Genomic DNA, 14456 nt, shown 5'->3' with positions numbered 1-14456 from the left:
CGGCGGTTCCGCGGCGGCGGTTCCGCGGCGGCCCGAGCGGCACCGGTCTCATTTTTCCCGGCACCGAGCGGTGTCTTTGTCGGGGTGCGGAGGCGGGGCAGGTCCCTTGCCCACGCCTGGTGGTCACTCGCCGTCGTGCCCCCAGACCTGGGCCGTGGCCCGGGGGAGTAGGGGGATGCGGCGGGAAACCACGGAGGCGCGAGGCCGGACCTTCAGGCCCACTTCACATGAGCTGTCCCTGTGCTGGATTTACGCTAATTTTTAATTAAATCAGAGCAAACATCCGAGTAAATGACAATTACATGCTTACATTGATAAGCCAAATGTGTAATGCCATCAAAGAATGAAATTGGGTTTGGCTGGCCAGATCTGTTTTCTAGAAGAGTGGATATTGACTGGCATAAAATACAGTGTTTGTCCTTCCTTGATTATTTTACTGTCACCTTTTCCATGCTTGCCCAGGGCAGATAAGCCTTGTGGCCTAGGCGCCCTGGTCACCCCTCATTTTGAACATTGACATGATCTTCAGTAATTTCCTTCATACTCCAAGATTCATTAAATGTTAACATTCTTGGGATTTCTTTAGCCAGTTCTTCAAATATTGTTACACAGAAGTTCTCTAGACAGCCCAATTTAAAAATGTTTGTTCTAGTAGATGCTGTTCACTGTCTTCATTACTCACTAATAAAAGTGCCTCTTCCTTAGTCTAGGGAGGGAATAGAAGTTTTTACCATTTCTGCCACTTCTATGCTATTTTACCATCTCTAGTCATACACCTTGGCACTGTTGCACTCCACATTTTACTCTCTATAGTCACATCAGTCATGCATTTTCTGTGGTCTTCATTTTTTGCATATTGAAGAACATATTTTCCTATATATTTGCCTTTCCACGTTCTATACTATGCTTTTAACTTCTAAGTGTTTTCTTCACTCTGCTGATGAGCCAAAACTGTCCTTCAACAAAACTAGCTAGTTTGTTAATAATGCAATGATGACTTTTAGACTTTGGAGTAAGATCATAAGAATTTCTATCTCTATGTTTGAATCTTATTTTTCTCATAATTTCTCTCATCTTGATGGAGATAGTTTGAAGCATCTCTATGTGTGTAGGAGAGTATTTCCCTGTCTGGGACTGTCCGTTTTTGCTTGTTATAATCAAATTGTGATTGCTGGCTCCTAAGCAACCACCACTTTTTTGTCCTGTGATTAAACTGTTTAAACATGAGTTCCAAAACACTTATTCCATATAGACTGGAGTAGCTTCTGTCACAGACAAGTTTTAGAAAAATCTAATGAGACACAGGTGATGGCTATTTGGGGCTTTTTCCTCATACAGTTCCAAACTGAGCACACTTTTTGTACATTGGAGAAATAAGCAGTTGAATTCTTTGTAGCCATCTCTACTCCATTCTGCCCCTCTTCAACAGGGTTAATTGGGATAAGCTACTCTCTCTGCATCTCATTTCTCCTCATCAATGAAAATACCCAATTCCTCTTGAATGTTACCCACACTCAGAAATTTGACATTTAGACCACTGAAAAACATCTTCCTCTTTCCCTCCAAGTACTGATTTACCTACAAAATGGACCCAGCAGCATGGTTCTGGTTCCATTTCTGGTTTTCTGCAACATTATTACCTGGGAGTCTGAGTTTCAGGCCAGAGACATTTAGTGGATTAGGCTGACGTGAGAATTGTGGCTGTTCCTGGTCAGGGCAGTCAGCAAACTGACTTTTTCATTCATAGTTGCACATCACAGCTCTGGATTACTAGGAAGGAGTCACAATACAAAGATTTTCTCTTCAGAGACCCAGTGTTGTTGCCTACACTTTGCAGGCTCCAGCATGGTTTTTTTGGTGTGGTGGAAACACACGTGCATTAGTTAATTTCTTCTGCCTATTTTCCTCTAAAATCAGTAGTTTTTCCTGTCAGCCATGCCATAACATGCAAATATTATTAAATCTGAGGTCAGCAGTAAAGTAAATGTGCACTCACAAGAGCATATTTTTGTTATTATATCACTGTTATTACTGTGGTTATGAGGAGAACTGCTTGCAAAGCACTCAGCTAGGGTTAGCATCTTAGACAGTAAGGCATATCAAGGTCACAGCAGACAACAAAATGACAACACATCAGCAAATTTGCAGAGGCAAAGCATGGTCTGTTTTGAAACCCATGTAGCCATAAATGGTCTTGCACCCCTCATCTGAGGGACTGTGTCGTGCTAGATTCTGCTGGGGAGTTCAAGATCACTGTGTGATGTGCTTCACTGTGGAGGACACCATCGTTGTTGTTGCTGTGAGAACAGACCAGACAGGCCAGTCTGGCTGCCTAGCAGAGCCATATCATGCATCCCTGGGAATAATTACCACCAGCAGTATACTGGTGGCTGCATTCTGTTTTCGTTGCTAGTGCTTAATGTTCAAGATGATAGCTGAACTGTTGTCCAAGTTCTTTATTATTGTGCTTCTAGTCACAGAAGGTATTTGTTTGCTGAAATTTTTCATAAGCGCCAAAGGGAGGTGACAGGAATGGAAGACATTTACGTTCCACTCCTTCATCCCTGTGAAGCTCATCCACCTTCATGCTAGTGCAGAATGATGGGTTGGTTATGGAGGTGGGGTACACAAGACCTCAAGTTCCTCAACTGGTGGTATTTAGACTGATATGAAAAGCCACCTGTAAAGCCACCTGTCTAATCAGACCAATGTAATATTATTTATGCTGTAAGTGGGCGTGGAGTGTTTTGGACACATAAAATGAATGTCCCCACTCTGAGGTTTTCACAGTCCAAATTAGATTTAACATGCTAAGAGATTATAAGAACAGGGAATGGAAGGAAGCAGCAGAGGCTGACAACAGGAACAGGCTTGTGACAAGCTGAATTCTATGGACATGTTGTTAGATCCTCCGGAGCTTTTTGTTGTAAATAGAGCAAAGTATTTGTACTTGTCAGCAATTTTTTAGAAGAAAAGCATGGCAGATGGGTGAGTGAAAAAAAAAGCTAGAAAGGAGTTAAGGTGTGTGAGTTGACGTGGGTCTCAGAGACAACATGGGCATTCTCTACGTGGGGACTGTTGTGAAGAAAAGAAATCAAGGGAGTGAAGAAACGTACATGGAGCACATGCAGAGCGGCAAAAAGGGGGAAGAGACCTCATGATAAGTACAGGGAGGACCTTTTTGCAAACAGTTGGAACTAATTTGATCTGGAATTATTTTATTTCATCAACATTGATCTGGAATTACTTATCTGGTTAATTCTTCTTGTGTATGTATTTTAGTTACAACTGAATGCTGAATAGCCTTAAGGTAGCTTTTTGACAAAAAGCAACACTTGAGCTGCTGAGAGTTTGCTCTGAGAAGGCAAAGGTATACCCAGAAAGTAAAAAATAAGATCAGGATTCCAGTTTGCTCATTAGAGCTTTTTTACTGACACATACAAGGAAATAAGTCTGAACTTGTTTCATTTGATCTTGGAAATGAGGCAATTGAGTAGTTCCTGTACGATACAGTAATCAACTTCACTCCTAAGACTTATGCTTAGAATTATCATCTCATGCCATAAGATGGTCTCTAACATTTTATTGTTATAAATATTGATCTGAGGGAACAAAATCATCTTCATCTAAGTCAAGTAGAAGGATCCTCTGAGCATTTGATAAAACTGTATGGGCTACATCTGTGTTTAGAATACATTTGTTACTCATTTTTTATGTGATCATAATTAACTAGTGAACTTCACTTGTATTTTGTTGCACAGCGATTCATGCTGAGCCATGGAGACATCTAGCAGTGCAAATCCCTCTGGAGAGAATGGGTTATATTAAGAGACTGACAGACTTTGGGCATTTGAAGGATATTTTGACTTTAAAATAACTCATCAAACTAATGCCACAGATTGAAATCTAAAAAGATGCAGCTATTAAATACTGCCACTCCAGCTATCTAACACTGGAAACATTTGGGAAGCAGATGCAGCGTAAGAGAAAAACAGAAATTATTTTTCAAAGCCAGTTGGCATCTTGAGTCTTATTGCTTTCCCAGAGAGCCAGGCTGTTGAGGCAGCCTTCTCGCCTTCTGGGCAAAGAGAGCAAGTGCTTTTCCTCTCTCTTACAATGCCCTCGGACTGATGCCTGAAATGGTACTGACAGTTCTCCAGAAGAACTGTAGCATGTCCATTTTTCATGGCAGATGAGATCTTCAGCGTAGCAGGGAGTACATGAAGCTGAACAGGCAAGTGAGGAGAGGATGTTCTAGATCTCCGCACATCTACATGCTCGTGATTTAGGCTGACTACTTTGTAGTTGAACAGTATGTCAGAATAAATGATCAGTGATTTAAATTAAATACTTAAGACTGAAGAGAGGGAATATTTTTTAGTGGTTAAATCAAGGGACTGGGAATGAGAATTGTTGAATCTTATTTTTTCATAGCTCCATTACTAACTCACTGGATGACCTTAAGCAAGTTAATTAACCTATCTGCCATTTCATCCCTCTGTAAACTAGGAATAATAATGTCTTCTTCAGAAACAGGTTGTGAAGAGTGATTGATTCTTAGAAAATGCTTCAGCTTCCCCTAGTGAAAAACATACTACAAAAGTATTGTTGTTACTTTACCAACAACACGCACATAAAACTTTTACAGGCAACAGTGACAAAGATGCATCTTTCTTGGCTGGAACAAAGTATTCCAGGTAGGAGGGAAAAGAGGAAAAATATTAAAATGATGGAATTGGCTGAATAGAAAAGAAATAATGGAGCCATCTGACTCACTGCTGATAAAAGCTTTTGTAGTTTCTCTTCCATCATTCCTTTCAGAACTCATCTGAAAGGACAGCCACCAAGGTTTTCAAACAGGGTCAAAACAGCTGTCCATCCTGACCTCTGTTTGACCAAGCATAAAAACGAAGAGCAAATAAAAATGTTCTAGCAATAACATTTTCAGGAAGACATCAGTCTCTTACAGAAAATCCAAGGAGATTGGTCGGGTCTGAGTTCACATTTCTGTTTCTGCATGCTGAACTCTTCTTGTCAAGGTGCTGTTGTGGATCCAGACCTTTTGGGTTTGCGAGCTGTTGGCTACCCTGAGTTTTGACAGACTTTGATATTGTATATCCCTGTTGACCTCTATGGTGCATTCCAATGGAGATTTCTCTCCATGTTTTCCTGGTTTAGGGCCCTTCTTGTCTTAGGGTATCTCAACCAGTGCTAACCATAGGATACATCATTAGGTCTTTGGGACCACTCTAGATACCCACTCTCTGACTGCCTCTGTTTGCAAGTGAGCAAGTTTTTAGAGGTCTGGCTAGGCTCCCAGGTACCAAACCATCTCAGCAGCACTCTCTGTAGACCTAGACATCATTGATCAGCCTTTCCTTCTTCCTGTCTCTTGGAGGCAGAGCCATGGAAACAGATAATGCTTTTGGGTTTAGTTTGGAGTTCTTCCCTCCAGTCCTGCTGGGTGACATGAAGCTGCCATTTCATCAGGGTAGCTCCAAGGTACATGCAGTGACCTTGCACAGCACTAGTAACCAACATTGCTCTTTGTTTCAGAATTTGCCTGTCTAAGGAACCATAATCAATCTTGCATGCGCTTCCCAGCCTCAGTTTCTTCAGCCTGAATGCGGGAGCATTCTTCAGGTTTTGGAGAGTATTCATGATCTTTCTTCTTGCAGCTTGTGCTTGTCTTTTTAGCTGCAAATGTTTTTTTTTTTTCTTATTCAGCTCATTCCTTCTGACCTTCCCAGTACCCAGGCTGAATGAGCCTTGCCTCTACACATGCTCTCTGGGTACCTCTTCCCTTTTTCCTGCAAAAAATTCCTTCTTCAGATTTTATGGCCATGAGTCTCAAATTTCCTTTTCTTCTAATTTTATCCTTGGAAATTTTGTTCCTCAGTCCATTTCTCTGGAAATGATCAAGAGAATTAGCATCTAGCAGGCCAGTCTCTTTAATATATACCTGTTGGACAATCACTGTATGGTCATTGAGGCTTAGTACTCCCCCTTGTTTCTTGTTTGGTGGGACTTACTTAAGGCCTTTACAGCAAAGGTGAATAAATGCCTGTCTTTCACTGCACAGCGGTTCTCACTTCAGAACAACTTCAGAGTATAAGCCACAATGACTGTGTTGAAGATGACTGAATACCACAAATAATTGTCAAAAGCACACCATACTCCTCATTTTGCTCTGCTGTGGCGGGTAGTCCGCACAAACTACTCTCTGGAGGCATTGAGACCTTTTGTTGTCAGTTGCTTGCCTTAAGTGGTTAAGGCTGGATCCTGCTCTGTGAAAGGCCCCTGTTGTATTTAGTGCTAACACAGTATTCAAAGCAGGGCTAAGTTTGTTGTCATGGTCTTAGAGATGTCCTCTTGCTGAGCCAGTGTTACACTGAGCTTCCTGGAAGTGCTGGAGATGCCTTGGAGTGCTCTTTTACCACCAGTTAAGCAGACAAGCAATTTACTATTACTGAGCTTCAAAATTCAGCCTGGCTGAAGTGGCCCCAGTCTGCCCTAGTAATGGGTCAGTTCTGTTAGGAACAAGATTTCTGAAAATGGCAACAAGGGGCTGTGCCTGCTGAGCTGAGCTTCCCATGAGGTCTTCACAATTGTAGCTATTGCTGCCAGCATGCAAGGCACTGGCAAATGGTCAGCTGCTACATGGGGTCTCCAATCAGAAATTCGCTTGAATACAGGACTGTAGAAATCACTCTGGCCCTAAGTCAGATGTGTGGGAGGAAAGTGACTGACTGTCCTGGCTGGACACTCCAAACAGGCATTTCCCTCAAACACGTTGTACCCACAGTGTTTGCATCCATTCACTGCACTGTATGCATATACACTGTTGCTGTAAAGCACTTTGAGAAGCCCAGCTTCTGAAAGTTTCTCCAGAAGAGAGGCAACGAGCTGTAGGTTTCTGTAAATGCCTCATTTTGTGTATCAGATTTAGTGGTATAATATATTGGACTGCAATTTCCAATGAAAAATAACAATGGCATGTTCTGTAGTGATTTCAACTCAGTGTTGACAGAAGGATAGTCCTTAAGGAGCTGCTGCCATCTCTTAGAAAATGAGCACTGGTAGGAATTCTGCTGAAATGTGTAGATTTTCTTTCCTCCTCTTTCCTTTATTCTTTGTTAAGACTAACAAACCAATGGCAATTGCATGGAAACTAGGTCTTCTTGCTTAGGCATTTATCTCTTCCTCCTGCATGTTTCCCACCTGGAGCTCTAATCCTCTCTTTGTGATCTAATCAGTTCCTCAACAACCAATTGTGATATCACAGTGCTGAAGTTTCATGTGAGGAAATGAACTACACAAATGAATGAAGAACCAAATACTGTATTTTCATGCAAATATTTTGGTGATAATAAATGAGGGGAGGTAAATGCAAAACTGTTGAAGATAATAGCATACTTAGAGAGTTTATCACCCTAGATGTCATCTGCTTTTACAGAGACAGGCAATGTATATGTATATACATTTTTTCTTTTTTGATTTTAAATGAATCTATTCTGCTAGGACTTCACAGCCAAATGAAATACAAGAAGATTGAGGTCTTACTTCTGAGTCATGTTCTAAAATCGAGTGTTTTTAGAGAATAGAGTTTTTCTAAGCAGGTGCTATTTTTGGTTTTGCTTACTGGTTTTCTTCCCAGTCCCTTCCATGATGATTTCTTATGATCTATGAATTCTGATTTTTAACTAATCCTTGTTGTTCTTTTGTTATTAAAAGAAGGAACAAATTGATTTGGCAGCTGGAAGCCAATCACTGATGAGATACATTCATTACCAATGACTGTGTTCTTGGTCTGCAAAGTCTGTGGCTCTGTCTTTTTGTGGATTAGTTCACAAAACATAGAACCTATGTCCAGAAATCACTCTGGGAACAAGCAATGGCTTCTGAAATTTGTCAGAAGCTTAGGGACAGTTGTGCAGTGTGACTTGCTGTGTCAAGCAAACTAACAGTAGTACAGATGTGCCTTCATATAAGACTGCCTGTATGAACTAACTATTTATGCACTACAGCAAAATCAGAATTATTCAGGCTTTAATATATTGAAGATCAATGTGTTAGATGTAGCTTTAAGAATAAAAGTCGCTGCTTACAAAATATGCTTGTTATTGGCAGCCAGAAGTCCGAGTATTTGCTCTGAGTCAGTACTCTTTGGCCCTAATATCTCATCTCTGACATCCTGGATTCTTCTTGCTATTTCTATAAAAGTTGCAAGGTCTATGAATTTTAATGAGAAGTAATATCTCCTGTTTTCAGCTGAGCCCAATGATGGTGATGTTGGAGAGCCATCTTCCTTTTGTAGCTGGCTTTAGGCAGCAAGTAACCTTGCTGTGTAACTCCTGCATTCATAGCAATGTCACCTTCATCATTGCAGCAGGCTTTTGGTTTTTCCTGCAGCGGGATTTAGGGTAGGTAGCCGGCCTTGATGTATCCATCAGGTAAACTGGGGGCAGCACAGGAGAGCTTGTATGAAACAGTAGTCCTGTTAGCAAGGCATCTGGAGAAACAGGTCTGCAGGAGAGAGTTCATGTTAAACCTAGTCCAACTCAGGGGAGAAGCTTTAGAATATGAAGATGTTGACTACCAAGTTGGCAAGACAATAAGCAGGAGGCATAATAGTATGGCTGCTGTGATCACTGAGCACACCAGAGTAAAGCTGAAACTCTGCTTGCAAAAGCAAGGTCTGAGATGTGTTTTCCATTGTAGGGAGATGAATTTGAAATGGCCCTGAGGGCTAAAGATTGCCTGTGTGCTTTGGCTGAGTTGTCTCCTAGCCCAGCAGAACTCCCTCTATCAACAGAGACTTATACATGTGCAACGTAGGCCTTTTCTTTTTCTTAAATATTTCTTGATGCTCCTCTGACATTGCAAGAGTTTGAGTGTTTGTTTAATCAGGACTCCACAGAGACAGGGACAAGGCTGGCTTCCCTGGGTCTCTTTAGTGCTCAGCTGTAAGTTTGGTACAAGTTAGATCCAACCACCTCATTGAAAAAGATAGAACTTGTGGCAACACCTTTAAAGGTGGAGCAATAATTCCAAGTTATTCTGCAGTTTACCACAGAGCCCATGAACTCAGTCTGTGTGGAGGTGGTTCAGGGATAATGTCTTCAGTTGACTATGTTTGCCTCCCAGGCCTTATTTTCAGTAGCATATAGCTTTGCTAAACTTTAACTGTTTGGGCTGACATTTTCCAATCATGTCTGTGCTGGACAGTTTGGGGGAAGGTTTAATTATAATTTGCTTTTAAAAAGTTCATTCATGTTTTTCCTGAGCTTAAAAATATTCTTGAAGATGTTCTGATGAGAAGCAGTGGTTATCATCCATAGTGTCCACAGTGTAGCCTTAGGTTGTTAACAGTGATGTGGTTTTGACAGTTGTCAACTAAATAATAAAGAGGAAGCTTTCATAGGAGGAAGCAATTTTAGGGGAAAGGCCCCAATGATTTTTTTGTTGTTTTGTCTTTGAAAAACCAACATTATTCTGTGGTGCTTTTTAGTTGGGTACTGTCTTTTACCTGTCTCTGTGTGAGGTGATTTAGTGTTGGCCATTCCCTCAGCTTTATTGAAGAAGATGATACAAGGCCACTCACTTATATGTCTTCCCACTTTCTGCCCAGCAATTAGTTTTGCTTCCTTTCCGACCAAACCTGCTTTTTTGATACTACATTCCATTCAGCCCCTGACCTCCTGATTAATTCTGTCTCAGCTTATACATGCACGTTCGTCACAACTTCAGGTCACTAAATCAAGACTCTGAGAAAATACCAGAATAAAAATTGCCCATTGCCATTCACTTGTGTCTTGTGTTCATGAAGAAAGATACATGATCAGATCCTACCTTCTACACAAACTCTGTTTCCATGGTAGATAATGGATGAACTAGGACTCTACAGTCCCGAGATGGTGACTGTTTGGTGAAGAGTTTGGAGGCTGAATAGTGAGCCTAGCAGACAAATACGGGTAGGAAAAAATATGGTTACATGGTTAAGGCAATTGAAATTGAAAATTGGATTTTATTTCACCTTTTGTGAGAGTTGCTGTGATGAGGCTAGGTGACTCAAATAAATTACGTTCTTCCTGACTACTGTCCATGTGGTCCCCATTTTCTGTGTATCCAGTTTCAGTTACCCATTCACTAATTTGTAGAAGTACTGCCACTGGGTCTAGAGCCAAGGTGACTGGGAGTTGTTCTCTGAGGAAGTGCTAAGCACTTTGAAAGTTTTCGTTCTAAGCTTCTTTAATTGAGCACCCAAAACACACTGACATGTTTGAAAATATTGGCTTTTATCTCTGTTCCTCAGCAGGGAGCTGTGAAGATAAATTCATTGATGTTTGCAAAAAAACCCCTAACCCTCAAACAGTACAATGAGAACACCACTATAGAAAAGCCCATGAGGAAATTAATCATTCTGTATTCAATGCAAGATCTGGGTGCTCTGCAGTAAATAGTACATGCACCACACATTGGATGATAAGGCTTGGAGAAAATTTGAATAGCATTCATTAAGTGAGCAACATCCATTCTTTGCACTGAAAAAAGCAGGAGACCCATAGAAACAAAAATCATGTAATTAAAGATTGTATCATGATGTGTTTGCATAAGGGGTGAATTAATGTTGCATGGGTGATCTTAAATCTGGCATTCACTAACTTGTTTAACTTTGCAATCCAAATGTTTTTTTGAGAGAGCAAAACAAATCCCTTTTGGGAGTTGGCATGGTGGAGAGCAGAAGATGTCCAGCTAGGTGCTAGTGCGTGCAGCTAGACATGAGCGTGTGCACAGCAAAACACTAGTGTGTGCATAGCTGTCTACCAAATCTCTGTGTGTCTGTGTCTGTCTGTGCGTGTGTGTACGGCTAGCATGTGTTTATGCAGCTGGTTAATGTTTCCCTCTGAAAAGCCTTTTTCTATTGAAAAAAAAAAAAAAAAAAAAAAAAAAAAAAAAAAAAAAAAAAAAAAAAGCGCATTAACAACTGGTTTAGATGCCCAGGTTTCAGATGACAAACTTTTATATGTTTTGTGGTCCAGATCTTCTTTTATAGAGCCTCTGCTTGGATCTGAGTTACCTGAACACCCCAAAAACTGTTTGACTGATGGATCAAATGTTTGTGGGATTTAGTATAAGATGCTTCTACAGGATAGGTGGCATCTTTTATATCTGTGTTAGTAGAAGGGCTGGCATGCTGGGGATTCACCCACACCAGTATCCAAGGTGCATTGGAATGATAAAAAATATTAGTAGATATAATTTGTTGTATCTGTGTTTGGTTTGATTAATGTCTTGTATTTGAAATCCTGTAATTAGAGCGGTGAACTGCCTCCAGAGCCAGTGCTACTCCAAGTAATACAACACTAGTACAAGTTCCTTTGGCTTCAGCAGGTGGTTCATTACAAAGAATGAAGGCTGGAGCCCATGTAAGTTAAACATCACCTCTTGGGAAATGGAGATCAGAAGGAGAGAGGGGAAATACTGAGGATCATCTCTCCCTATTGAATAACTGAGTTAGCAATACAGATCCCTAGAAATGAGAAGCACATTGACTTGCTCAATCCCCTCCCCCACTAGATGGCACTGAACTCTTTTTCTTTAAAAGAAAAAAAAAAAAAAAAAAAAAAAATTGCAATCTGTTGTCCATTAACTCTGCCCTTCCCTCCTTCTAACCCAGCACCCTGCCCGTGTGTACCTTGGTACTGGCGCTCTCTTTGCTTTTGTATCTGCAGCTTTCTTGGAAGGTGGTGGGTGATAGTAGTTGGAGGATGCTAAGGAAAACGGAAACAATCCTGGGAGGGAATGGAGAGGAGACTGGCCCTGTCTGTAAGATAACATCCGTGGTGAGGTCCAGCAGGCAGTACACAGCTTGTCACAAGGAATTGGCTCTGAACAGACTCGCCGGGCTCCGCTTCTCTGTCCCATGCTTTCAGATATTTTTCGTGTGCACCCATGTGCTTTAGCTTTCACTCCAGATCACTGAAATCATATTCTGCAGAAAGGAAAGTCTCAGCTTTCAATCCTTTACTAAAACTGCATTTTCACTCCCTGATTGATTTAAGACCCATGAATTACCTCCCTTTGCCAAGATGCCCTTAATTCACTGGAGGGAGCAGTTTCCAAGTAGCGTGCCCAAGTGTGCGAGGAGGTTTTTTGGTTTTGGTTAACATCTTTCTCCCAGCTTACATTCATCTGAAGATCGACAAGGATTGTTTTTTTTTCCCCTGTGGTAAGGCGGGGGTGGGGTGGGAGGAAGAGAATTTAATAATGATCTGTTTGCGCTGAGAAGGGGCTGTCTATAATAATCCTGGGAAGAGACAGAGGAGAGGTTCCTAATGCCTGCAGCAAGCAATGTCCTGCCCCTCCTGAAAAGAAGGGGATACTGATGATGACAGAGAGACATGTTTAATTCTAAGAGTTAAAGTGGAGCTCATCTGAAATCCAACACTTTCTCCTACATTTATATATTTAAGGTGACTTGCAGGAGGATATAGATTGCCATCTGATAAAGCTACAAATGCAAGCAAAAAAATAAAAATGCATAGAAACTGCCACTGAAATGCCTTTTCAGAGAAAAAGATAAAACCTGGAACTGCATGCCAATTTGTGACTTTCAAACCCACGTTTAAAAACAAAAAGAGGGAACAAGTCTGGCTTCTCCAGGTACAAAAATCCCCCTGCCCTGAACTCTCTTACTGCCTCGGAGTGTGACAGATAAACCTGTCACCTTATAAGACCTGCCTGGGTTCAACCAAATCTTGGCTCTTTGGACTATAATCCTAATGTTTAACTAGAAAAGAAATGTAGGTATGATTACATTAAATTATTTTCCTGTTCCCTAACATATCTTTGGGCAATATAATGAGAAAAACAACTCTAGTAGCTGCATCCTCCATTGTGCTCTTATCCCCAATCTTCTAGTTTTGCCTTGCAGTTCAGTCTAAATAGAGAATAAATGTAGCAGACTCTCGTCCTTAAATCAAAAATGCAACAATCAGCCAAAAACCACATTTGGTAAAATTAGGCTTGTTCCGTGTTCTCATCCTCCAGCTTGGGATTCGATGCTAAAAATTGACAAAGAAATCCAGGTTCACTCTCATCTCTGTGTGGGTGTGATACAAGAAACCTGTTCACCATCTTCTCATAGGAACAAGCAGCTTTTTGACCACAAGACTCCAATTTTTATCTCCGAACAGATGACAAGTATGGCTGCTCCAAGGCCAGTATAAAATTTAACTTTTATGTACTGACGTGTAGTTGGTTGAAAAATCCAGTTATAGAAGTGGATCAACCTGTGCTTAACTCTTTTTAAAAAGCCTTAGATTCTTAAATATTTGCTTTTATTATGAACAACAAGGGGAAGCTATTGCTAAAAAAAATTTAAACCAGGGCCTGGTTTCAATAAAACTGTTAATTTTGCCTAGAGCTTTCCAGATACAGTTAGTATTCATAACATAACATTGAAATTTTGCAATAGGGCTGTTTCAGAGGATGCAGATGATCACAACATCTATCATTTGGATGATCAATTCTTTGTGAGTTTCATAATCATGTGAGGGGGTTAGACAATACAGTACAACTAAAAAGGGTTTAACAGGAGAGATGCCCTTCCAAAGCTAAAAATCCCAGCTGACTTGGTACCTGTTTTTGCCCGATAAAATGGAAGGAGTCATTGTGCCTTTTTTGATGATACAATTTAGTTTGGGGCCAAAACCTGGCAGGATCCAGCCATGTGCTTTTTTCTGATGCAGCTGTACGGCACAAGAAAATCTAAGTATGTATTTCTGATATATGAAATGCTGTATGTCCCCCCTCTGTTTGCCCCACTGGAACAAGTACAGTTTGTGTGGCTAGGGTTCAAAGGTAGCAAAATCCCAGTACTCCCCTCCTGGAGTCAAGGACTATCCCCAACCCAGGGGCTCCAATAAAGGCTGTGCTTGTTTTCCATTCAGATGACACAGCTTGGGCTTTAGGGGCCAAAAGCTGGCAGGATCCAGCATGCATGTAGATTTTTGTCCTTGGAGAGGCATCAGGCTGTGGACTTTTTGGTGCAGTAGGAGTGACCACACTGTTTGCTATTCATGCTGTGGAGTCTCTGGTGTGTGAGAGCCAAATATTGGATGGGGCTAACTAGGTCCCTCTGCCAGCTCCAGGATGCTGTGGTACTCACAGGCCAAGGTGTGCCAGGGTCCAGAGCTTTTTGATTCAAGGAAAATAGTTGTGCTTATTTCCTTTTTAAACAGTACAGTTCAGAGTCTGAAGGCCTCCATTTTCTGGATCACGGAGAAGGTCTTGAACCAGGTTTTTTTCAAGCTCACGCTCTGTGTTACATAGTAGGTTGGGGATTTTTTGGTGCAGTACAAAACAGCTCTGCTTTTCTTGGATTTGGCTGACACAATGTAAGGGCTTGTGACCAAGAATGATCAGGATCCAGTTAAATCCAGGTTTTACAT

Source organism: Athene cunicularia (genome assembly GCF_003259725.1).
Source record: "Athene cunicularia isolate RWA chromosome 1 unlocalized genomic scaffold, athCun1 chr1_part2, whole genome shotgun sequence".
Lineage (NCBI taxonomy): Eukaryota > Metazoa > Chordata > Aves > Strigiformes > Strigidae > Athene > Athene cunicularia.
This window is presented reverse-complemented; position numbering follows the sequence as displayed.